Source organism: Oryctolagus cuniculus, chromosome 21 (assembly GCF_051225735.1).
Source record: "Oryctolagus cuniculus isolate XC-2025 breed Fujian yellow rabbit chromosome 21, ASM5122573v1, whole genome shotgun sequence".
In the NCBI taxonomy this organism is placed as follows: domain Eukaryota; kingdom Metazoa; phylum Chordata; class Mammalia; order Lagomorpha; family Leporidae; genus Oryctolagus; species Oryctolagus cuniculus.
Genome location: NC_142887.1, coordinates 49,291,848 through 49,319,578, shown reverse-complemented (window position 1 = coordinate 49,319,578; position 27,731 = coordinate 49,291,848). Strand labels below are relative to the sequence as shown.

At 41.0% G+C, this 27,731-nt stretch overlaps 1 pseudogene; it reads right to left on the bottom strand.

Annotated features, from left to right (window-relative positions):
* Window positions 1-22,512: 22,512 nt before the first annotated feature.
* Window positions 22,513-26,559, bottom strand: LOC127489731 (protein arginine N-methyltransferase 6-like; annotated as a pseudogene).
* Window positions 26,560-27,731: the final 1,172 nt, after the last annotated feature.

Here is a 27,731-nt window from a genome sequence, read left to right as displayed (position 1 = left end):
TGTAGTTTTGCCCTGTTTTAAAATAGCACCTGCCCTCTCTCAGCTGGATCACAGTTTCTGTTTTGGAGTGATTGATTGGAATTGGACAACCCTCTACACTTCCACTGGGACAACTGACAACTGCCTGCAACTACCAGCACCCTGGACTCCAGTCTGGACACACACCATATTCTCTCTCTGCTCTAACCTCATGGGTTGGTACAGTCTATCCTCCCTCCATCTCAAGAATGCTGCCAGCTCTGGCTTTCCATAGCTTTGGCTCTCCGCCCTCTCTGGCTGCATGTCAGCACTCACTATGAAGGTTCAGGCCATTTCCCCTCCTCCCATGGGGCTTCCTGGGTGTTTTTCTCTCCAATTCTTCACCAAGGGTGTACCTCCTAGACTATTCTCCTTACTGTTTCTCCCTAGCCTTTGAAGCATGCCACTCCCTAATCCTCCATTTTTTTCTTCTTCTGGTCCTCCTACTGATTTGGGGTTTGGTTTGTTCTTGTTTCTCTAGATCCTTGAGATGTATTGTTAGATCATTTAATTTTTGCCTTGCCAACTTGTTGATGTAAGCACTGATTGCTATAAACTTCCCTCAACACTACTTTTTAAGTATCCCATAATTTTTGATATGTTATATTGTCATCTTCATTTGTTTTCCAGAATTTTTTGAATTCTTTTATGATTTTCCATGACCTACTGTTCATTTAGGAACATGTTGTTCAGCCTCCATGTGTTTGCAGGCATTTTTTTGTTTATTGAGACCTGCTTTATGGCCTAGGATATGATATATCCTAGAGAAAGTTCCATTCACTGATGAAAAGAATGTGTATTCTTCAGTTTGGGGACGACATGTTCTGTAGATAACAGGTCCATTTGGTCCATGGTGTAAATTTGTTCTGTTGTTTATTTGTTTTTTTTTTTTTTTTTTTTTTTTGCCTAGCTGATTTGTCCATTGATGAAAGTAGTGTGTTGAAGTGTCTCATTATTGTATTAGAGTCTGTATCTCCCTTTAGATCCATTAACATTGCTTTTAGAAAGCCAGACGCACTGGTATTGGGACATGTACATTTATTGTAGTCATATCTTCGTATTGAATTGATCCTTTAATAATAACATAATGCTATTCTTTGCCTTTTTACAGTTTTTGTGCTACTCCTGATAATTTTTGCTTTCCATTAGCATGTAATACCTTTTTCCATCCTTTCACTTTTAGTCTGTTTGTATCGTTGTTGGTCATGTGTGTTTCTTACAGGCAGCAAATAGAGGAATTTAATTTTTTTAATCCATTCAGCCAGTTTGTACCTTTTAATTGGAGAATTATTATTGATAAGTAAGGAGTTTGCCCTGCCATTTTCCCATAACTATTCCTATTGTTTGGTTTGGAGTTCCTTTGTACTTTTACTAGATTTTCTGCCTTTACATGCTTTCATAATGATGACTGCCTTTCTGTTTCTCTGTGTAGCACATCCTTTTAAAGCATCATTTATAAATCTGGATGAGTGGTGACAACTTCTTTCAAATTCTGTTTGTTATGAAAGGTCTTTATTTCACCTTCACTCATAAATGAGAGCTTTGCACGGTATAATATTCTGAGTTGATAGTTTTTTTCTTATAAGACTTAGACTATGACTCTCCATTCTTTCCTAGCCTATACGGTTTCTGATTCGAAATCAACTGTCCATCTAATTGGAGATCCTCTGAAGGCAATATGGCATTTCTCTCAGGTACATTTTAAAATCCTTTTTTTATATTTTCCTGTTGAAAGTTTGACCACCATATGTCATGCTGAAGATCTTTTCTGGTCATGTCCATTAAGAGTTCTATGTGCTTCCTGTACTTGATTGTCCCCTTTTTTCCAAATTAAGGATGTTTTCATTTATTACCTCACTGAATAGACCTTTTAATTGATTCTGTCTTTCCACACCTTTAGGAAATCCTAAAACCCATATGTTTGTTTATTAAATAGTATCACAGAGGCTGGCACTGTGGCTCAATAGGATAATCCTCCACCTTGCGGCACCGGCACACCGGGTTCTGGTCCTGGTCGGGGCACCAGATTCTGTCCCGGTTGCCCCTCTTCCAGGCCAGCTCTCTGCTGTGGCCCAGGAATGCAGTGGAGGATGGCCCAAGTGCTTGGGCCCTGCACCCACATGGGAGACCAGGAGGGGCACCTGGCTCCCGACCTTGGATCAGCGCAGTGCACCAGCCACAGCGGCCATTGGAGGGTGAACCAACGGTAAAGGAAGACCTTTCTTTCTGTCTCTTTCTCTCTCACTGTCCACTCTGCCTGTCAAAAAGAAAAAAAAGAAAAAAAGAAATAGTATCACAGAGTAGTTTTTTTCAGGTAGGGTTTTTGCCCATTGAGGATGCCTGGGAAGGTTAGCTTTTGCTGGCTGAGAAAGGGTTTATGAATTTGAGAGTTTATTTGAGAATGTAGTTATAAGAAACAAATTATTTGGCTTTCTACTTATTGTCTAGCACAGAGATTTTAAGGCCTTTATAATTTCCTGAGTAATAGGTGTAGCTCTGATTCTTCATAACACACCGCTTTCTGGCAATAACTGTGAGCTCACTATACAACTTCAGAATGGAGAGAGTAGACCATAAACAGCAAACATGCTTGGGTCTGGCATCTTTAAGTTCTCTTCTAGCTCTAGATGGGATCAGAATTGAACTGTCTGATAATTAGTAGGTGTTGGAGAACTGGGTTGGTGTTCAGGAAGCATGGAAACTTTGGTGTTAGAAGTGACATCCAAAAAGATTCTGGGGCAGGCACTATGTTGCAGTAATTTAAGCAGCACTCACATCCCTTATGGGTCTCAGTTCAATTCCCAGCTGCCCCATTTCTGATCCAGCTCCCTGCTAATGTGACTTGGAAAGCAGCAGAGGGTGCACCCATGTGGGAGACCTCTAAGTTCAGTCTGAAGTGAATATAGCTATTGTGGGTTACTTTGGACTATTGTTCTAATGGTCTATCTTTCTGCATATTTTTATATTTAATTTGTGTCTTTATATTTATGTTACTTTTATAATACTTATTTGAGATCTTGCTGCTGCTGAGTGTGGGCACCAGAAGATCATGGAAAAACTCCACCTTGAGACTCTGACCCACACTGCTTGGCACCCAGGGCTTACCTCATCGATGAACATGTACTCCCATTTTGCCACTACTCAAGCTCTGTGGAGAAGTTCCACAGCCACCACTGCCTTCAGAATGAAATTAGAAATGCTGAGGAACCACTGTCATCACCAAGCCAAAGAATAAAGGTAAGGAGATAAATAAAGCCACAGAGATTAGAAGAAGAATTCATTTTATCTAAGTGGAAGTCAACATTTTACATTTCAAAGAAGTTTCAAATTTCATTAACATTATTATAATTTATTAAAGCAGAAAGATTTGCTTCTTTTTTTAACTTTTATTTAATGAATATAAATTTCCAAAGTACAGAATATGGATTACAATGGCTTCCCCCCCATAACGTCCCTCCAACCCACAACCCTCCCCTTATCCACTCCCTCTCCCCTTCCATTCACATCAAGATTCATTTTCGATTCTCTTTATATACAGAAGATCAGTTTAGCATACATTAAGTAAAGATTTCAACAGTTTGCTCCCACACAGAAGCATAAAGTGAAAAATACTGTTTGAGTACTAGTTATAGCATTAAATCTCAATGTACAGCACACTAAGGACAAAGATCCTACATGAGGAGTAAGTGCACAGTGACTCCTGTTGTTGACTTAACAAATTGACACTCTTGTTTATGGCATCAGTAATCACCCTAGGCTCTTGTCATGAGCTGCCAAGGCTATGGAAGCCCCCTGAGTTCACCAACTCTGATCATATTTAGACAAGGCCATGGTCAAAGTGGAAGTTCTCTCCTCCCTTCAGAGAAAGGTACCTTCTTTGATGACCCATTCTTTCCACTGGCATCTCACTCGTGGAGATCTTTCATTTAGGTTTTTTTTTTTCCCCCCAGAGTGTCTTGGCTTTCCATGCCTGAAATACTCTCATGGGCTTTTCAGCTGGATCTGCATGCCTTAAGGGCTGATTCTGAGGCCAGAGTGCTGTTAGGACATTTGCCATTCTATGGGTCTGCTGTGTATCTCACTTCCCATGTTGGATCATTCTCTCCCTTTTTGATTCTATCAGCTAGTATTTGCAGACACTGTTCTTGTTTATGTGATCCCTTTGGTTCTTAGTCCTATCATTACGATCAATTGTGAACAGAAATTGATCACTGGGACTAGTGAGATGGCATTGATACATGCCACCTCGATGGGATTGAATTCGAATCCCCTGGTATGTTTCTAACTCCACCGTTTGAGGGAAGTCAGCTTGAGCATGTCCCGAATTGCACATCTCTTCCCTCTCTTATTCCCACTCTTATATTTAACAGAAATCACTTTTCAGTTATGTTTCAGCACTTAAGAAGAATTGTGTATTGATTACAGTATTCAACCAAAAGTATTAAGTAGAACAAACAAAAAAATACTAAGAGGGATAACATATTAAGCTGCTCATCAACAGTCAGGGTGAGGGCTGATCAAATCACCATTTCTCATAGTGTTCATTTCACTTTAACATGTTTCCTTTTTGGTGCTCAGTTAGTTGTCACCTATCAAGGAGAACAAGTGGTATTTGTCCCTTTGGGATTGGCTTATTTCACTCAACATAATGTTTTCCAAATTCCTAACAGGGATCACTTTTCAGTTAAAATTTAAACACCTAAGAATAATTGTGTGTTAATTACAGAGTTCAACCAATGGTACTAGAACAAAAAAATACTAACATGGATAAAGTATTACATTGTACATCAACCGTCAGGACAAGAGCTGATCAAGTCACTGTTTCTCATAGTGTCCATTTCACTTCAACAAGTTTCCCCTTTGGTGCTCAGTTAGTTGTCACCAATCAGGGAGAACATATGATATTTGTCCCTTTAGGACTGGCTTATTTCACTCAGCATGATGTTTTCCGAATTCCTCCATCTTGTTGCAAATGACTGGGTTTCATTGTTTTTGACTGCTGTATAGTATTCTATAGAGTACATGTCCCATAATTTCTTTATCCAGTCTACTATTGATGGGCATTTGTGTTGGTTCCAGGTCTTAGCTATTGTGAATTGAGCTGCAATAAACATTAATGTGCAGACTGCTTTTCTGTTTGCCAATTTAATTTCCTTTGGGTAAATTCCAAGAAGTGGAATGACTGGGTTGAATGGTAGGGTTATATTCAGGTTTCTGAAGAATCTCCAGACTGACTTCCATAGTGGCTTGACCAGTTTGCATTCCCACCAACAGTGGGTTAGTGTCCCTTTTTCCCCACATCCTCGCCAGCATCTATTGTTGGTAGATTTCTGAATGTGAGGCATTCTAACTGGGGTGAGGTGGAACCTCATTGTGGTTTTTTTGATTTACATTTCCCTGATGGCAAGTGATCTTGAACATTTTTTCATGTGTCTGTTGGCCATTTGGATTTCCTCTTTTGAAAAATGTCTGTTGAGGTCCTTGGCCCATCTCTTAAGTGGGTTGTTTGTTTTGATCTTGTGGAGTTTCTTCATTTCTTTGTAAATTCTGGTTATCAACCCTTTATCAGTTGCATAGTTTGCAAATATTTTTTCCCATTCTGTCAGTTGTCTCTTCACTGTCCTGACTGTTTCTTTTGCAGTACTGAAACTTCTCAATTTGATGCAATCCCAATAGTTGATTTTGGCTTTGACTGCCTGTGCTTCTGGGGTGTTTTCCAAGAAGTCATTGCCGGTACCTATATCTTGCAGGGTTTTTCCAATGCTCTCTAATAATTTGATGGTGTCAGGTCATAGATTTAGGTCTTTAATCCATGTTGAGTGGATTTTTGTGTAAGGTGTAATGTAGGGGTCTTGCTTCATGCTTCTGCACGTGGAAATCCAATTTTCCCAGCACCATTTATTGAATAGACTGTCCTTGCTCCAGGGATTGGTTTTGGATCCTTGATCAAATATGAGTTGGCTGTAGATGTTTGAGTTGATTTCTGGTGTTTCAATTCTGTTCCATTGGTCTATCCATCTGTTTCTGTACCAGTACCATGCTGTTTTGATTACAACTGCCCTGTAGTATGTCCTGAAATCTGGTATTGTGATGCCTCCAGCTTTGTTTTTGTTGTACAAGATTGCTTTAGCTATTCGAGGTCTCCTGTGTCTCCATATAAATTTCAGCACCATTTTTTCCAGATCTGAGAAGAAGGTCTTCGGTATCTTGATTGGTATTGCATTGAATCTATAAATTGCTTTTGGGAGAATGGACATTTTGATGATGTTGATTCTTCCAATCCATGAGCATGGAAGATTTTTCCATTTTTTGGTATCCTCTTCTATTTCTTTCTTTAAGGTTTTGTAATTCTCATCGTAGAGATCTTTAACATCCTTGGTTAAGTTTATTCCAAGGTTGTTTTTGTAGCTATTGTGAATGGGATTGATCTTAGCAGTTCTTCCTCAGCCATGGCATTGTCTGTGTATACAAAGGCTGTTGATTGTTGTGCATTGATTTTATACCCTGCTACTTTGCCAAAATCTTCTATGAGTTCCAATAGTCTCTTAGTAGAGTTGTTTGGGTCCCCTAAATAAAGAATCATATCATCTGCAAAGAGGGATAGTTTGAGTTCTTCCTTCCCAATTTGTATCCCTTGAATTTCTTTTTCTTGCCTAATAGCTCTGGCTAGAACTTCCAGAACTATATTGACTAGCAGTGGTGAGAGTGGGCATCCCTGGCTGGTACCAGATCTCAGTGGAAATGCTTCCAACTTTTCCCCATTCAATAAGATGTTGGCTGTGGTTTTTTCATAGATTGCTTTGATTGTATTGAGGAATGTTCCTTCCAAACCCAGTTTGCTTAGAGTTTTCATCATGAATGGGTGTTGTATTTTATCAAATGCTTTCTCGGCGTCTATTGAGATAATCATATGGTTTTTCTTCTGCAGTCTGTTAATGTGGTGTATCACATTGATTGTTTTGCGCACATTGAACCATCCCTGCATACCAGGGATAAATCCCACTTGGTCTGGGTGGATGATCTTTCTGATGTGTTGTTGTATTCTATTGGCGAGAATTTTATTGAGGATTTTTGCATCTATGTTCATCAGGGATATTGGTCTGTAATTCTCTTTCAATGCTGCATCTTTTTCCGGCTTAGGAATTAAGGTGATGCTGGCTTCATAGAAAGAATTTGTGAGGACTCCTTCTTTTTTGATTTTTCTGCATAGTTTGAGAAGAATTGGAGTCAGTTCTTCTTTAAATGTCTGGTAGAATTCAGCAGTGAATCCATCTGGTCCTGGGCTTTTCTTTGTTGGGATGGCCTTTATTACTGTTTTAATTTCTGTCTCAGTTATGGGTCTGTTTAGGTTTTTCAATGTCTTCCTGGTTCAATTTAGGTAGGTTGCATGTGTCCAGGAATCTATCCATTTCTGATAGGTTTTCTATCATCAATATTGTAAACCATGTGTTGCAGGCATTGTGGATACTCATATTCTTCAGAAAAATTATTTCTATTTTACAAGGCAGTTAGTTGGCTGGGTATAAATTCTAAAGTGTATTCCTTACAATGGTCACTAGGTAACTCTATTTCTTTCAGCTTCTAGTGACTGCTTTTTTATTGCTTTTTTTAATCTGAAGTGTCCCATATAGTGTACTGTAGTGTTTTATATCCAAATTTAGGGACTTAAATTCTTTGATTTTCTCTATTCCAGGGCCTATTTTTTTCTCCCATTCTTTGGTTGTCTTTGTAGCCTGAAATTTCTACCAAAACACCCTAATTAAAGCTGTAACTTTGACTCCCTTGATCTGTGTGTAAATAGGAAAGTGTCCCCTGGTAAAATGCACAAAATGAATAACTTTCTCTTCTGCCAGTTCCCTCAGTTCAGCATCTGCCTTTTATTGTGATGCACTCCAGTTTCCAAATGGTTGTGCTACAAACTGTGAATTTTATATATTTTTTTTCTTTCATGGGTTCATCTTGTTGAATACTTTGTCATGAACATGATACTTTTGAGTTGTTTCTGCTATAAAATTTTCTCTACATTGTACTATTGATTTAAATAGTTGCCAGTTTGATTTTTTCCTCTGCATGTCAGGTCCTTCTTGAATAGGAATAATTTATGTAAAATGAAAATAGAACTAGTCAGATTTAGCTCAATTTAAAAAACATTTTGGGTTGGCGCCGTGGCTCACTAGTCTAATCCTCTGCCTGCAGCACCGGCACTCTGAGTTCTATTCCTGGTTGGGGTTCCAGTTCTGTCTTGGTTGCTCCTCTTCCAGTCCAGCTCTCTGCTGTGGCCCAGGAAGGCAGTGGAGGATGGCCCAAGTCCTTGGGCCCTGCACCTGCATGGGAGACCAGGAGGAGGCACCTGGCCCTTGGCTTCAGATTGGTGCAGTGTGCCAGCCATGGCAGCTATTCGGGGGGTGAACCAACAGAAGGAAGAGCTTTCTCTCTCTCTCTCTCTAACTTTGCCTGTCAAAAAATTTTTGAATTTATCAAATATATTACATGGAACAATATGTTCACTTGTAATTTTAATTTGTGTTTCTCAATTATTTGTCCCTCTATATTCACCTTTTTTATACTTTAAATAGTGTCTTTCTGGACTATGCACATTTTCCAATTATTTTGCCAACTATATTTTCTTTTCTTAAGATTTATTTATAAAGTCAGAGTTACACAGAGAAGAAGAGGCAGAGAAAAAGAGAGAGAGAGAGAGAGAGAGAGGTCTTCCATCTGATGGTTCACTCCTCAATTGGCCACAATGGCAAGAGCTGCACCGATCTGAAGCCAGGAGCCATGGGTCTCCTATGCAGGTGCAGGGCCCCAAGAACTTGGGCCATCTTCTATTGCTTTCCCAGGCCATAGCAGAAGCTGGATCAGAAGCAGGCACCTATATGGGATGCTGGCACTGCAGGTGGTGGCTTTACCTGCTATGCTACAGTACTGGCCTGCCAATTTTTTCAATATTTTTTATATTTCAAAATGTTTGCCAATTATTTTTTTTTCATATGATTGGTCATTTTTTGCTATTAGGAAGGTAACTTTTCTGTGGTGTAACTTTTTTCTTTTAACATTGTTTTGTGTTTTTTAATTTTGTCATAAGGAATATGGATATTTATATATTCAGATTTCTCAACTTGGGCTTAGATAGCTTCTGAATATTGAGTTTCAGTTAGAATGGACTTTTCAACTGCTGGTGTTGTGGCATAGTGAATTAAGCCACAGCCTGTAGTGCCAACATCCCATTCAAGTCCTGACTGCTCCAATTCTAATCTAGCTCCCCACTAATGTGCCTGGGAAAGCAGTGGAGGATGGCCCAAAGTCCTTGGGACCCTACACTCATGTGGGAGACCCAGAAGACGCTCCTGTCTCCTGGCTTGCCTGGTCCAGCCCCAGCCATTTTGGCCATTTCAGGAGTGAAGCAGTAGATGGAAAATATCTTACTTCTTCTATGTCTCTCCTTCTCTCTCTCCCTCTCTCTCTGCCTTTCAAATAAATAATAAATAAATAAATAAATAAATATTTTTTAACAGACTTAATTCACTTTGTTTTCTTGTGTAAAATCCTATTTTGTAGCCACATCTGGAGCCTGGGTCCTCTGCACAAATACTCTGGTGTGAATCTTCATAAGATGGTCCATGCTTTCCTGATAGGGAGACTTGGTGAATACATTCTTTTTCCAGAGGTTGGGGATCAGATTGCTGTAGGTCTTGGGGATAGCATAGAAGGTGCCCTTTGTGGCCTAGGGTAGCAGTGCACCCACTGGCTGAAGTGTGGCAGCCACCAATGCCAGCTATCATCAGCAACTTCTTGGGGACATGGTGAAGACAATGCCAGTGCTTCTAGGAGCAAGAATTGAGGCACAATAGCACAGAGACACATCAGCTGGTCACCTTGCAAGGCACAGTGTGGGGTTTGCCTATCTTATTTCCCCAATAGCACCTCCATGTGGGCAAAATGGACAGCTTAGCATGGATGATGGCCCCTCAGATGGTGGTGGCTATTTCCTTGGAGCACTTCACACCCAGGCTGACATGACCATTGTGTTCTTCAATGGCAACAAATGCCTTGAACCTGCTTCTATGCCTGCTTCTGTGCTGACATGACCTTCAAAATCTCATCAAGGGATGTCCCCAGGATAACATCAAAGATCTCGGACTCCTTGATGGGCAAGGAGAAGAGATATATCTCCTACAGGGTTTGATCTTCATACTCTTAAACAGGTGGCCAAGCCTGGTGACAGGCTCTACGAGTTCCATGACCTTGGCTCTGGACCTGGCCCTGGCTTTGAACACAGCCATGGATGCCACTACCAAAACCTCAGCAGAAGCTGCCATGGCCTTCCATTCCAAGGTCCTCAGGGCCTCCAGACCCTCCTGCATCAGTATCACCCACCATTTGGTATTCTCTCAGAGAAGAAGGAAACGAATCTTAAAAAATAAAGAATGGACTTGTCCTACTCAACATTATAAATCAAACCCCACACACATTTTCAAGCTGTTACATACTTGGTGTGAAATTCATCTTTAATTTTGTTCTGTATCTGTTTTCCACACCATTTATTGAAAGGTCCATAGGGCCACCCCATAGACTTGCAGTGACATCTATCTGTGAGGGTGAACTGTTCTAAGTAATGTTTTTTCTGGCTGTCTCAGAATATTAGGTGGTAGTAAATTAGCTTATGGTTAGGAAACCACTGACTTACAGGCTCTGCATTCAAAATGTGTAACAAATCTATTTTTCTCAGGGTGGTAGAATGTCCTTTACTAGAACATGGGTAGAGTTTGTGACTGGAGAACAAAATAGGCACTGAATGAAACAGTGACACAATTAATCTGAAATTACATTTTCTTGGCCAGAATCATCTGGCCCTGCCTTGGTTTCTCCAGACTTGGGGAGGATAGGTTATTCTCCCACATGAAACAATATTGAGATGAGTGGGAAATGGACACTGCATATTAGAACTCCTCTTTCCAACATGTGTAGCTCAACTTCATCCCATACCCAGGAGACAATCTTCAGGGCTCATTTATTCATCACTTTGTACTGATATTCAGGATCTCTGAATGATTCCAGAAACGTAGATCATGTCAAGATGTGGCTTCCTTTTACTGATAGACTCATGTCCCTAGCAAGCAAGATATCTGTTTTAGCCCTACTCAGAGTGTAGGTGTTAAGCACACTATACCCAGCTGTATTGATTTATTGGGAATTTTCTGTACCTATTGTCATTCTGAAATCCTGAAAATGTCAGGGTTTCTAGAAATACGGGGAAAGTAGTCTTTGCAGAGTGTGGGGAAGAAGAGAGTTTTTTATTTAAAAACTCCATACATGCTGATAACCATTCCTCCTGAAAGACTAAGCATGAGAATCTGTTCCTAAGCTGTGGTCCTGCTTAACAGACATGTTCCTCTCCTGCATCTACAGGTAAATAATACAATAAAACTTTTCCATCATCCATGCTGAAAGTTCTTCAGAGAAACACAGAAAAAGAAGAGAGAAAATAAATGGCTATTCAAAACCACTCAGCTTATTACTCCATTTAGTCAGTGAGTAAATTTTTTTTACTAAATGTTTCCCCACTTTTAAAAATGCTTATTTGGTTATTTTCTTCTACTTGAAAGAAAAAGTGACAGTGGAACTGAGAAGATCGTCCATCTACTGGTTCATTCCCCAACTGCTTGCAACTGTTAGGGCTGGCCAGGCTGAAGCCAAAAACCTGAAACTCCATCAAGGTCTCTCAAGTGTGTTATTCTTAAGTGTGTGAGGACCCCAAGCACTTGAGTTTTCCTCTGCTGATTTCCAGGATACATTAGCAAGAAGCTGTGTTGGAAGCAAATTAGCCAAGACTTAAACTGGCACTGCTATGGGTTTGATTCAGGTATCCCAAACACTGGTGTACCATAGTACACCACCCCACTTAGAGAAAACACTAAAGATTGTATGACCACATGACTGAAAATGGGGAAATATATTGATGTCATTTTTTATGTTACTATATCAAGAGAAAAAATGTTCTAGTCATAAATAAATACATTTTCCTGATATGTTAAAATCATAGGCCACTAGGACAGGAATAAACTTCATTGCTTTTGCATGAGCATTACAAACAAACATATATGTTCAATTGATGTGTTTTTTCTCATTCCAGTTGTCCAGTGAATGATTTGGTTGTGAAAAACCAGGAGTGTCAAGACCTGAATCTGAGGCAAGATGTAGTGTTGTTGAACAATCCAATCATCCTTTACTTTATCTTCATCCTTTTTACATATAATGTTGTATATTTTTCTTAAATATATATTTAAGGTTAAATGTCATTATGTCCACATTATTTGACATTTTATTACAAGAAGAGGCCATATATATCTCTAGAAGCATCTTTTGTTTTAAAATTTATTCTCTGTATTGTGGGATGACTAACCAACGTAGCCATCTTTCTTACATTGTTGCATCTTTTTCTTGTACTTCATCAGCTTTTTATATATTTAAGTTAAATTTTTTTCTTCTATACAAAATATGTTGTTTGATATTATCTGTTATTTTAAACTCATCTGACTTCCTTTGCCTTTAAAGACTTAAATAATTAAAAAATTATTTGAGAGGTAGAATTACATAGAGAGGGAGAGAGAGAGAGAAAGGCCTTTCATCCACAGGTTCACTCCCCAGATGGCTGCAACAGTTGGAGCTGAACCAATCCAAAGTCAGGATCCAGGGTTTTCTATGGGTCTTTCAGGTAGGTGCAGGGGCCCAAGCACTTGGGCCATCTTCTACTGCTTTCCCAGGCCATATCTAAGAGCTGGATTGGAAGAGGAACAGCCAGGGCTAGAATCAGTGCTCATAAGAGATGCTGGTGCTACAGGCAGAGGCATAGCTGACTACACCACAGAGCCAGCCTTATCCCTTGCCTTTAAAACAGAGTGACAGAGAGAGGGATGTGAAGAATAAGATTTCTGAAAAAGCACTTTTAGTGAAGTGTTTTCTTCCTAGAACACAGAATGTGACCACAGGATCTGACTAAGGATATTTTATGGCCTTCTAACAAGAGCACTGAGCCTTTGTTGGAATGTTGGCTTCACAAGGACATGCAGCTGCTTTCCCAGATAGGCTTACCTAATATGTCTTGCAAAACATTTTTCAGAGAAACCTTAGAGTTATTTGAACATGCACATATACTGTTGTAATCCTTATCAATAAGGAAAAGACGCTGGGTTGGCCTGGCGGCACTTTTGGGAGGAAAAGTTTCCATGTCCTGTCTCTCCTTTCACTTGCACACCACAACATCTTGTGCCCAAACAGGGACCCTTAGCATAAAATGCAAGGGATGGCTCACCTTGCATAGCAATGGTTACAGATGCATCATTCATCTCTTTGAGATTTGGGTGAGTCACTAAGATGGGGAACTCCCTGTCCCCAGTGCAACAGAAACATAAGGATGAACTGCTTTATCCTCTTAAGAATGTGGGGCAGTCTTTATCAGAAAAGGTACTTGGACACTTGCTGCAAAAAAATCAATAGTTGGCCGGCGCCGTGGCTCACTAGGCTAATCCTCCGCCTTGCGGCACCGGCACACCAGGTTCTAGTCCCGGTCAGGGCACCGGATTCTGTCCCAGTTGCCCCTCTTCCAGGCCAGCTCTCTGCTGTGGCCAGGGAGTGCAGTGGAGGATGGCCCAAGTACTTGGGCCCTGCACCCCATGGGAGACCAGGAGAAGTACCTGGCTCCTGCCATCGGATCAGCGCGGTGCGCCGGCCGCAGCCCACCGGCCATGGCAGCCATTGGAGGGTGAACCAATGGCAAAAGGAAGACCTTTCTCTCTGTCTCTCTCTCTCACTGTCCACTCTGCCTGTCAAAAAAACAAACAAACAAACAAAAAACAAAACAAAACAAAACAAAACAAAAAAATCAATAGTTGCTGCCCTTGGTACTCTGATGGAAGCACTTTAAAAGTAACTGATTGACAGAAAATCAATCAAAAGTTACACTTTATTCCAGTTTTACATGTGTGGTATCTCTCTGCTGGGATGCCAGTAGTAAGGTTACAAACCTCTTGGCAGCTCTCCCTGGTGCTTTCCATGCTTACTGATGTAACAGTGGTGTCTGAGTCCCCTTCAGTTGTGTCAGTGGTACAAGGTATGTTTCAGGAAGCCAAGGAGCAAGGAGAATTACCAATGTTAACTGTCCTGTTGTTATATCTCAAAATGTGTCTCCCTGGCTTGAGCATCTTCCCTATGTTTACAGAGTTAAAAAAAAAGAGCTTGACAGAGTACAGGATGCAAAGTTCTTATACAGTGGGCATATTGGAGGGAGTTGGAGGGGGATATGAGACATATGAAGTGGTGCCATGGGATTGGAAAACCCTAGTTAAAATTTTAGTTACACCAGCCCAATACACTGTTTGGGTTTGAGAATATAAAGAATTGGCTTCTGTACAAGCTATAGATAACTTAAATAACAATGTCCCCATCATTTTGGAGTAGTTGTTAGGAGAGAAAGTGTATTCATATCTTGGTCAACAAGTTGTTTATCCTTGAAAGGAAGCCCATGTGTGAATTTCTAGCATTGCATTAAAAGCTTGAAAAAAGATTCCTGATATTAAACACCCTTCCACTTCCTTTTCTGCAGCCTATCAATGGCCAACTGAGGGCTATACATCCTTTGTGGGTAGGTTAGAAAAAGCTATGGAACATCAGGTAGATAATCAAGAAGTGACAAAAATATTAAAACAAATGGCTTATGAAAATGCAAATCAGAATTGTTGTCTCCAAAGCTGAAACTACTATGGCAGCAATTTCAGTAAGGACTGAAACTTACAACACTAATTTACTGGCTGCTGCCCTTAAACATTCTGATTAAAAAAAAAAAGCTTTGGATGTGGGGAATTAAGGTCATTTTTAAAAGAACTGTCAGCCTGGAAAAGCAGAAGAAGATGGCTCAACTCCTTGGGCCCCTGCACCCATGTGAGAGACCCAGAAGAAGCTCCTGGTCCTGGCTTCCAATCAGTGCAGCTCCAGCTGTTGTGGTCAACTGGGGAGTGAACAATCAGATGGAAGACTTCTCTCTCTCTCTCTCTTTCTCTCTCTGCCTCTCCTCTTTGTGTAACTCCAACTTTCAGTAAATAAATAAATCATTAAAAAATAATTAAAAGAAACTGTCACTGCCAAAATCAGTTATTTGACCTTCCAAAAAATACTCAAGATGCCATAAAGGATATCGTTGAGCTAATCAGTGCCACTCTGTTCTTTCAGGAAACTTAAAGTTGGGCCAGCCCTCAGCCCAGGCCCAACAGAAGGTGTTGACTGTCCAACAACCCAATCCCCTTCATCAACCTTCCAACAGTCCTTTCATGCTACTGCCCATAGTGCCTAAATAGATTCAGGAACCAATCCCCCTTGAAATGCCTGGCACTGTCTATAAGGTTCCCACACAATTAACAGGTCTCTTACCAAAAAAGTCTATGGGCAGTGCTGGCATCCCATGTGGGCATTGGTTCAAGTCCCAGCTGCTCCACATCCTATCTAGCTCTCTGCTATGGCCTGAGAAGGCAGTAGAGGATGGCCCAAGCCCTTGGGCCCCTGTAACCACATAGGAGACCAGAGGAAGCTCCTGGTTCCTGGCTCTTGGCTTCAGATCAGAGCAACTCTGGCCATTGCAGCCACCTGGGGAGTAAAACAGTGGATAGAAGACCTCTCTCTCTGCCTCTGCCTCTGCCTCTCTGTAACGCTGCCTTCCAAATAAATAAATACTTTTTAAAGTCTATTGGACTAGTTTTGCTAAAGTCCCACACCTATAAAAAAGGGCATTTTTTTTTCATTCCCAGAGTAATAGATGTTAATATACAGAGATTATTTATGTCCAATTGTGGTCAAACTTATCCCAAGAAATTTCCTCTCAAGCTTCTATTGCTCAACTACTTGTTCTTCCATTTATTTCTACTTCTAATAATGATGTTTTGTGGGGAGATCAAGTCTCTGGATCTATGTTCATATATTCTATTAATCAAATTTCTAATAACCATCCTCAAATGACTGTCCAAATTGAGTCTCAGAGGAGTTTTCTGGACTAGTTGGTACTGAGGTTGACATCTCTGTCATTCCTTCAGCACAGTGGCCTGCTTTAGGGCCTTCAGTTTCTGCTGATGCCTTGTGTGGAATAGGCAGTAGCTCCCAAACCCAACAGAATCATAAGTGCATGGCTTGTTACAACCCCACTGATCATCACTTTGTTGCTCATATTTACCCTTTAATTCTTCCTGTTCCATTTCCCATCTGGGGATGAGATCTTTTACAGCAATTTCAAGCCACAATATTTTTTTTTAATATTTTAGATCCTACATGAGGAGTAAGTGCACAGTGACTCCTGTTGTTGACTTTACAAATTGACACTCCTGTTTATGGCATCAGTAATCTCCCTATGCTCCAGTCATGAGTTTCCAAGGCTATGGAAGCCTTTTGAGTTCTCTGACTCTTATCTTATTTAGACAAGGTCATAGTCAAAGTGGAGGGTCTCTCCTCCCTTCAGAGAAAGGTACCTCCTTCTTTGAAGACCTGTTCTTTCCACTGGGATCTCACTCACAGAGATCTTTCATTTAGGTCCTTTTTTTTTTTTTGCCAGAGTGTCTTGGCTTTCCATGCTTGAAATACTCTCATGGGCATTTCAGCTGGATCCGCATGCCTTAAGGGCTGATTCTGAGGCCAGAGTGCTGTTTAGGACATCTGCCATTCTATGAGTCTGCTGTGTATCTCGCATCCTATGTTGGATTGCTCTCCCCTTTATTTATTCTATCGGTTAGTATTAGCAGGCACTAGACTTGTTTATGTGATCCCTTTGACTCTTAGTCCTTTCATTATGATCAATTGTGAACTGAAATTGATCACTGGGACTAGTGAGATGGCATTGGTACATGCCACCTTGATGAGATTAAATTTGAATCCCCTGGTATGTTTCTAACTCTACCATTTGGGGCAAGTCAGCTTGAGCATGTCCCGAATTGTACATCTCTTCCCTCTCTTATTCCCACTCTTATGTTTAACAGGGATCACATTTTAGTTAAATTTCAACACTTAAGAATAACTGTGTATTAATTACAGAATTAAACCAGTCATATTAAGTAGAACAGATAAAAAAATACTAAGAGGGATAATGTATCAAGTTGTTCATTAACAGTCAGGGCTATGCTGATCAAGTCACCATTTCTAATAGTGTCCATTTCACTTCAACAGGTTTCCTTTTTAGTGTTCAGTCAGTTGTCACCAATCAGGGAGAACATATGATATTTGTCCCTTTGGGACTGGCTTATTTCACTCAGCATGATGTGTTCCAGATTCCTCCATTTTGTTGCAAATGACTGGATTTCATTGTTTTTTTTTACTGCGGTATAGTATTCTAAAGAGTACATATCCCATAATTTCTTTATCCAGTCTTTTGTTGATGGGCATTAGGTTGGTTCCAGGTCTTGGCTATTGTGAATTGAGCTGCAATAAACATTAGGGTGCAGACCACTTTTTTGTTTGCCAATTTAATTTCCTTTGGGTAAATTCCAAGGAGTGAGATGGCTGGGTTGAAGGGTAGGGTTATCTTCAGGTTTCTGAGGAATCTCCAGACTGACTTCCATAGTGGCTTGACCAGTTTGCATTCCCACCAACAGTGGGTTAGTGTCCCTTTTTCCCCACATCCTCGCCAGCATCTGTTGTTGGTAGATTTCTGAATGTGAGCCATTCTAACTGGGGTGAGGTGAAACCTCATTGTGGTTTTGATTTGCATTTTTTCATGTGCCTGTTGGCCATTTGGATTTGCTCTTTTGAAAAATGTCTATTGAGGTCCTTGGCCCATCTCTTAAGTGGGTTGTTGGTTTTGTTGTTGTGGAGTTTCTTGATCTCTTTGTAGATTCTGGTTATTAACCCTTATCTGTTGCATAGTTTGCAAATATTTTTTCCCATTCTGTCAGTTGTCTCTTCACTGTCCTGACTGTTTCTTTTGCAGTACTGAAACTTCTCAATTTGATGCAATCCCAATAGTTGATTTTGGCTTTGACTGCCTGTGCCTCCCGGGTCTTTTCCAGAAACTCCAAGCCTGTTCCAATATCTTGAAGGGTTTCTCCAATGTTCTCTAATAACTTGATGGTGTCAGGTCATAGATTTAGGTCTTTAATCCATGTTGAGTGGATTTTTGTGTAAGGTGTAATGTAGGGGTCTTGCTTCATGCTTCTGCACATGGAAATCCAGTTTTCCCAGCACCGTTTATTGAATAGACTGTCCTTGCTCCAGGGATTGGTTTTAGATCCTTGATCAAATATAAGTTGGCTGTGGATGTTTGGGTTGATTTCTGGTGTTTCAATTCTGTTCCATTGGTCTATCCATCTGTTTCTGTACCAGTACCATGCTGTTTTGATTACAACTGCCCTATAGTATGTCCTGAAATCTGGTATTGTGATGCCTCCTGCTTTGTTTTTGTTGTACAAGATTGCTTTAGCTATTCAAGGTCTCTTGTGCCTCCACATGAATTTCAGCATAATTTTTTCTAGATCTGAGAAGAATGTCTTTGGTATCTTGATTGGTATTGCATTGAATCTATAAATTGCTTTTGGGAGAATGGACATTTTGATGATGTTGATTCTTCCAATCCATGAGCATGGAAGATTTTTCCATTTTTTGATATCCTCTTCTATTTCTTTCTTTAAGGTTTTGTAATTCTCATCCGAGAAATCTTCAACATCCTTGGTTAAGTTTATTCCAAGGTATTTGATTGTTTTTGTAGCTATTGTGAATGGGATTGATCTTAGCAGTTCTTCCTCAGCCTTGGCATTGCTTGTGTATATAAAGGCTGTTGATTTTTGTGCATTGATTTTATATCCTGCCACTTTGCCAAACTCCTCTATGAGTTCCAATAGTCTCTTAGTAGAGTTCTTTGGATCCTCTAAGTAAAGAATCATATCATCTGCAAAGAGGGATAGTTTGACTTCTTCCTTCTCAATTTGTATTCCTTTAATTTCTTCTTGTCTGATGGTTCTGGCTAAAACTTCCAGAACTATGTTAAATAGCAGTGGTGAGACTGGGCATCCCTGTGTGGTGCCAGATCTCAGTGGTAATGCTTCCAACGTTTCCCCATTCAATAGGATGCTGGCTGTGGGTTTTTTATAAATTGCTTTGATTATATTGAGGAAAGTTCCTTCTATACCCAATTTGCTTAGAGTTTTCATCATGAAAGGGTGTTGAATTTTATTGAATGCTTTCTCTGCATCTATTGAGATAAGCATATGGTTTTTCTTCTGCAGTCTGTTAATGTGGTGAATCACATTGATTGATTTGCAAATGTTGAACCATCCCTGCATACCAGGGATAAATCCCACTTGGTCTGGGTGGATGATTTTTCTGATGTGTTGTTGTATTCTATTGGCGAGAATTTTATTGAGGATTTTTGCGTCTATGTCCATCAGGGATATTGGTCTATAATTTTTTTTCAGTGCTGCATCTTTCTCTGGTTTAGGGATTAAGGTGATGCTGGTCAAGCCACAATTTATACAAATTTAAAATAGGGGCCTCCACTTATGCATCCCCTCAATATACTGCTCTCCCCTTAACCTGTCTTCCTGGAGAGCCAGTATGGGTAAAACAATGGCAACTTTACAAAGAAAAATATCTGCAGTGGAGGCCCTAATTAAAGAACAGTTATAATTAGGACATATTGAACAATCTACTAGCCCTTGGAATACTGTCTTTACTATTAAAAAGAAATCTGTTAAATGGAGATTATATGACCTCTGGGAGATTGAGGAACATATTCAACCTATGAGACCCCTTCAGTGTGGATTATCTAACCCCAATTTAATTTCTCTCAAATATTCTCTTTATAGTAGATTTAAAGTATTGCTTTTTTACCATTCCTTTGGTTAAGACTGATAGTAAAAAATTTTCCTCTATAGTGCTTGTTTTAAATCATTCTTAACTTGCTATGAGATATCAATGGACAGTTCTTCCATAGGAAATGTGAAATAGTTCTGCTTTATGCTAATATTATGTCCATCAACCCCATGTCCCTTTTGATTTGAATTCCCCCATCTTCTTGCCATATATTATTTGGATGACATTTTGGTGGCTGGACCTCAGGTTTTGCCTTTTCATCTTCAATGATTAATTTGTTACCTCTTACAATATGGACTTCATATTGCCCCTGAAAAAATACAAAAGGAAGCCCCTTACTTATACTTAAGCCACAAGTTGTTGATAACAAAATCTATGCCTTATCTTCCTCAGCTTTGACTACCAAACCCCTTAAAGCTAATTCAGCAATATTTAGGACATCTTAATTGGGCTCATCCTTACTTCAGATGAACTATGCAACAACTACAAACTCCCCTTGAAGCCTTAAAAGGTAAGAATCATTCTGCTGACACTATTTCCATTTCACCTGAGATGCGGTCTGCTATAGATACAATTAATTTCAACTATGACAGAGTTTTGTTGACTGGATTCCTGAAAATACTGCTTTACAACTGGCTTTACTTCCCACTTATATAAACTCCATAGGAGTCTTATTAGCTCAAGCTTCTGGAAGCATATTTTTAATGGAATAGCTCTACCTGCTTCACACTCCTCCTCACAATATTTACCCTTGTATACAACCCATTGCTGATTTAATTGCAAAAGTTCATAATTGATCACTTAATGTTTTGAGTCTTCACCTAATTAGCATCTATGTTCCCTTCTCAAAACAGGAATATGAATATTTGCTCCATTTCAATTAACTTATCAAATTGTTCTAACAGTATCATAACCTTCCTAAGGACCCACCCCCTCCATGTAACTCTTCTATCTACTTTACCTCTTTCCATTCCATTATCTCTAAAACCCCTACACTCAAGCCTTGACAATATTTTCTGATGATTCTCCATATAAGGGTGTTATTACTTAGTAACAGAAACAATATTGGGTTGTTAAATACACTTTATTCCCCCCCAAAAAACACAACATAGTGAATTAGTTGCAATAGTTTTGGCTGTATGTTTATTTAACTCTCAACCTTCAAATTTAATCACTGACTCCCAATATGTTGCCAATTTATTTCTCCACCTGACACTTGATCTTAATTTACTCAATTTTTCCCCTACACTTCAGACATTATTCACTAAACCCCATCATCCTTTCTACATGGCACATATTCACAGTCGTTCACCTCTCCCCAGTATATTATCAGAGGGTAACCAGTGTGCTGATCATGCTCCTCTTGTTGCTGCTCTTTTTACAGATCTTTTGCAAAGTCATGAATTTTTCTTTAATCTGCAAAATCTCTTCATAAACAGTTACACATACCCATCAGAAGAAGCATGCCCCATTAACTCTAACTGTACTCAGTGTGCTCAAACAACTCATTATTTTCCTTTTACTGCAGCTAATCCACATTAAGCTAATGAACTTTGGCCAATGGGTTTTACTCAATGTTTGTTACTTAAGCCTTTCTCTTACCTACATGTTGTCATTGACTCATACTGTTTATATTTGGGCCACCTCCTTAAAGGTGAATCGACTTATCTTGTTATCAAACATCTATTCATGGCAATGGCTGTCATGGATAAACCTAGCCAATTAAAAACTGATAATGCTTCCCACATACACTTCAGATATATTTTCCAGCTGTTGTTGTTTATGGGACATCAAACTAAAACATGGTATTCCCTATAATGCTACAGGCCAAGCTATTGTAGAGCATGCAAATCGCGCTTAAAAAAAGATTTTTTATTATTTATTTGAAAGAGTTACAGAGGCAGAGAGGGAGAGAGAGAGAGAGACAGAAAGAGAGAGAGAGAGAGAGGTCTTCCATCCACTGGATTACTCCCCAGATGGCCACAACAGCCAATTAGAGTTGCACCAATCCAAAGCCAGGAGCCAGGGGTTTCTTCCAGTCTCCTACATGGATGCAGGGGCCCAAGACCTGGGCCATTGTGTACTACTTTCCCAGGACACAGCAGAGAGCTTGATCAGAAGTGTAGCAATTAGGACTCAAATAGGCACCCATAGGCGATGCTGGCACTGCAGACAGCAGCTTTACCTGCTAAGCCACAGTGCCAGCACCACATCACACTCTTTTTTTTCTCATCTTTTCTTTAGTACCAGTAGTCGTTTATTTAAAAAAAAAAAATTAGAAACAAGGATCATAGCCTAGAGGCACCCAGGAAAAGGGGGAATTCAGAGACAGAAAATATGGCTCTAGAGATATTAAAGTGACAATGAGTTTCACTGAAATTTTTCACCCTTCTGAGAGGTGTCAGGTGTGTGCATGGACCCTTCATAAACTGCCGTTTACATTCGTGTATTTGCTTTTCCTGTGAAATAAAAGAAATGGAAACCCAAATGCTCGGTACCACATGCTTTTGAGGCTTAAACGCCCACTAACAAGCATGGTGTATCTCTTGGTTGAAGGGTGGGGAGGGGACCACTTTGTAGAAAAAAAAAATAAAACCGTTAGAAGAATCTCCTCAAAGGGAGACTGAAGTCAGGTTCCTGTCCCAGCAGCCCTGAGGGAAAAGGGAGCAGACATTGCCCCCTACTTGCACGTGGGATCGCCCTTTCTCCTCCAACCTCCCTACACCTCTCCTCCTCAGGTCAGGCCGCCTTGGGAGGTCGCTGGGAGAAAAAGCGGCGCTCAGTCCTCCATGGCAAAGCCTTTGGTCTTTTCCTCCTGGTCCCCCACTTTGTAGCGCAGCAGCACGCGCAGGCGGCGGGGGTTGTCCCGGGAGGGCAGCAGAGTGATCTCTCCAGAAATGTCCGTGTCTTGCTCCACTTGCACCGGCTCATTCAACTAGAGGAGCGCCTGCTTCCAGTGTGTGGCCGGGTGAAAAGGCGAGGTGGACAGCACCAGGGGTTTCTCCGAATCTCCTCCAGGGGAGATCACCTGGAACCAGATGGCAAAGCCGTGCAGGGGCGCCAACCGTCGCGCCCACCAACGCCAGCCTCCAGCTCCTGCTCCAGACGCGGGCCAGCTCAAGCTGAGCAAAGCGCTGCGGCCGGGCCAGCACATCCTCGCCGGACAGGCCCTGCACCACGATCTCCGAGTGGCCCATGAGGCAGCACGTGGCGAAGCTCTCCAGGCAGCTCATGCCCAGGCCATAGTGCTGCTTCACCTGGCTCCAGAAGCCTCGGCGCCATTCCAGCATCTGGTCGCTGATGGGGGCTACGAAGAGCCCGGCAGAGGCCGGCAGGAGAAGCCCGCCCTCCTTCAGCCACTTGGTCCGCGCGTGCAGCACGGAGCTCAGCATGGACTCGTGCAGGAGTCCGTAGCCCATCCATTCGCTTATGATGGCATCCACTTGCTCTGGCAGCTCCACTGTCTCCACCGGCCCCGGCAGGATGAGCACCCGGTCCTCCAGCCCGTTGAGCCGCACCACCTTGCGGGCCCGTTGCCACATGGCGCTGGCCTCCACCGCGTACACGCGCCGGCCCCGGCCTGGGCACAGAAGACGCTGAGAATGCCGGTGCCCGTGCTCACATCCAGCACCGTCTTCCCTCGCAGCGCTGCCCAGTTCCGCAGGATCCCCAGGCGGTAGGCGTCCGTGCGGACGCGACATGCGATCATCTCCTCGTGGACCTACACGTCCGAGTAGCACTCTAGTACAGCTGGTCCCGCTCCCGCTTAGTCCTCCCGGGTCGCGGCACGCCAGCCTCCAGCTCTCCACCATCTTCCTCCTCGGCTCCCTCCCCTCCTTCCCCGCCCCCCCCCCCCCAATCCACCACATCACACTGTTAAAACCTTTTTACACAAACAATTAAAGAAAGGGGTAAACATTGCAGTACAAATTAATCAAGCAATGTCTATTATTTTATTTACACTTAATCATTTATCTTACCCCTTCAGGCAGTTTTTGAACAGAGGAAGCCCAAGCAAGGAAACATTTTTGCCCCTCAAAAGCTGCACCATTGTCCATTAGTGGATTATAAACAAACTCCTGAACCAACATGGAAAGGACCAAAGCCACTACTAATGTGGGGGAGATCGTGTGACTCTGTTCTCTCTCCCATAGGACCTGTGTGGATTCTTGCTTGTTGTGTTCACCCTGAATGACATCATGAGCTGCCTCAAGGACTTCAGGACCTGATCCCTCAATTTCTTTTTTTTTTTTTTTTTTTATCTTTTATTTAATGAATATAAATTTCCAAAGTACGTCTCATGGGTTACAATGGCTTTCCCCCCCATACCGTCCCTCCCACCCACCACCCTCCCCTTTCCCACTCCCTCTCCCCTTCCATTCACATCAAGATTCATTTTCGATTATCTTAGTATACAGAAGATCAGCTTAGTATACCTTAAGTAAGGATTTCAACAGTTTGTTCCCACACAGAAACATAAAGTGAAAAATAATAGATGATTTTTTTTTTAAATGATGATGAAATCAGATCAGACCTATTGTCATGTTTAATCCCAGTGAGAGTCAAGTTGGGAATTGATAGTTTCTTTTTTTTTTTTTTTTTTAACAGAAGATCAGTTTAGTGTACATTAAGTAAAGATTTCAACAGTTTGCACCCCCATAGAAACACAAAGTGAAATATACTGTTTGAGTACTCGTTATAGCATTAAGCCTCAGTGTACAGCACATTAAGGACAGAGATCCTACATGAGGAGTAAGTGCACAGTGACTCCTGTTGTTGACTTTACAAATTGACACTCCTGTTTATGGCATCAGTAATCTCCCTATGCACCAGTCATGAGTTTCCAAGGCTATGGAACCCCTTGAGTTCTCCGACTCTTATCTTGTTTAGACAAGGTCATAGTCAAAGTGGAGGTTCTCTCCTCCCTTCAGAGAAAGGCACCTCCCTCTTTGAAGACCTGTTCTTTCCACTGGGATCTCACTCACAGAGATCTTTTTGCCAGAGTGTCTTGGCTTTCCATGCCTGAAATACTCTCATGGGCTTTTCAGCCAGATCCGAGTGCCTTTAGGGCTGATTCTGAGGCCAGAGTGCTATTTAGGACATCCGCCATTCTATGAGTCTGCTGAGTATCTCACTTCCCATGTTGGATCACTCTCCCCTTTATTTATTCTATCGGTTAGTGTTAGCAGATACTAGACTTGTTTATGTGCTCCCTTTGACTCTTAGTCCTTTCATTATGATCAATTGTGAACTGAAATTGATCACTTGGAATAGTGAGATGGCATTGGCACATGCCACCTTGATGGGATTGAATTGGAATCCCCTAGTATGTTTCCAACTCTACCAATTGGGGCAAGTCAGCCCGAGCATGCCCCAAATTATACATCTCTTCCCTCTCTTCTTCCCACTTTTATGTTTAACAGGCTGATCCCTCAATTTCAACCTGGGTTCAAGAAAAGAGAGACAATATCTCACTGTCGGAGACCTCCTTGACCTGACAGACAAGTGGTTACCTGGGGAGACCTCAAGTCACTACTTGCTTCAGCTCAGTGGTTGCTTCAACAAGAACACCAAGAAGAAACCCCTGAGACTCTTTTAATAGCCATAATGATTCAATTGGCAAAATAACTCATTGTTGTTATTATGCTGTCTTATGTTGCTTTTTTCCATCTCTATTCAAGAACACCATCTGGTTAAAACAATTGTTTTCTATGGTTGCCTTGCCATAGCCTCATTGATCCTGATATGCTGCTTCTTTCATTGCATCCCATCTTTGACTAATACTTGTAAAGGATGCAATCTTTGCTTTAAGCAATCATATTACTGACATTTATTTTTTAAAAAAGTGGGGGGCATGCAGAATGTAGAGAGCAAAAATTCTGCCAAAGCACTCTCAGTTGAGAACACATTTATCCTGAACACAGTGTGGCAGCTGAATGCAAAAAGCAAAATTGCTGCCAAAATCATATTGCTAATAAACATTTATAAAACAAGAAAAGGGAGAAATCTGGAAAAAAGCTTTCTGCCAAAGCACTCTTAGTGAAGATATTTTCTTCCTAGAAGACAGAGTGTGACCACAGGGACTGATTAAGGGTAGTTTATGACCTTCTAACAAAAAGAGCATTGAACCCTTGTGGGAACATTGTCTCCACAAGGACATGTAGCTGATTTCCCAGACATGTGTATCTGAAGTAGCACCTTGACAGTAGGGACTCCATTTTGAAGCACTTGAGACTGCATTCTGGGAAAGTAACCCCCACCATGAGACTCTGGTTTGCAACTATGATCTCAAATAGTCGGACAATAGCAGTGCACTACATCACCCTTGGCAGAGCACAAAAACCCCCTAGCATGATTGCTCAAGCTTGAAAGTAGAAAGGTTGTACCTGGGTTAATGATAAAGATGTGATTTGTCTATGTCTTACATATAATGTGAATTAATGTCAAGATCATAAATGATAATTGTACGATTGTGACTAGTATAGTCAAGATTATGATGAATATTGGTTTCACTTAGGTCTTAGGTTATGTTGACCCCAGTAACTATGTACTCTCTTTGGATTTTTTGTACTCTTTTGATCTTAGCAACCGTGTATAGCAACCGTACATTCCCCCCCCTCCCGATTTTGCGGTTTTTGCCTTTACAAACCCTATGCTGTAGATCCTCAAGGCTGCTCTGTTCTGGTCTGACCAGAGCCCCATCATGCTGGAAAAATAAAAATAAAATCCTTTGCAATTTGCATGACAGAGGTCTTTTGGAGACGTCCCTTGGGTGGTGGGTGTTTCGGACTCTAACATATCTAATATGTTTTGCTAAACATGCTTCAGAGAAACCTTAGTTATATGAACACATGCATGCACTATACAATAGGCTTTTGTAATTCTTATAAATTAAGAAAAGATACTGAATTGTCCTGGAAGCGCTTTTCAGAGGAAGAGTCCTCGTATCCTCTCTTTCCTTTTACTTGTGTACCCCAACAGAGGGGGAGAAAAAGAGATCTTTCACTCACTGTTTCACTTCTCAGTTACCCACAATAGATGTGGCCAGACCAGACTAAATCCAAAAGCAAGGAATTCCATCTAAATCTCCCATGAAGTTGATAGCCATTCTAGTACTTTTACCATTATCCCTCCTCCACCCAAGTGCTTTATCTGGAAGCTTAGTTGGAAACGAAAAGTTGTGGGAACCCAAATCAGGCATTCAGATATGAAATGCAGCATCACAAATAGTGACTTTACCCACTGCACCACAATGCTCACCCAGATCTTTTACCTTTAAATTTTTTATTTTATTTCTTTTTTAAGCAAACTTTTCTTTTTCTTTCTTATTTTAAAAAAGAATTATTGTATTTATTTGAAAGGCAGAGGTACACACACACACACACACAGAAGGAGAGGGAGAGATCTTCCATCCACTGTTTGTCTTCCCAAATTGCCACTATGGCTGGAGTTGGAGTTGAATTAGAAGTGAATCAACTGTGAGCAGATTAATATGTTATCCCTCTTAGTATTTTTTTGTTTGTTCTACTTAATACTTTTGGTTGAATACTGTAATCAATACACAATTCTTCTTAAGTGCTGAAACTTAACTGAAAAGTGATTGCTGTTAAATATAAGAGTGGGAATAAGAGAGGGAAGAGATGTGCAATTCGGGACATGCTCAAGCTGACTTGCCTCAAATGGTGGAGTTAGAAACATACCAGGGGATTCGAATTCAATCCCATCGAGGTGGCATGTACCAATGCCATCTCACTAGTCCCAGTGATCAATTTCTGTTCACAATTGATCGTAATGATAGGACTAAGAACCAAAGGGATCACATAAACAAGAACAGTGTCTGCAAATACTAGCTGATAGAATCAAAAAGGGAGAGA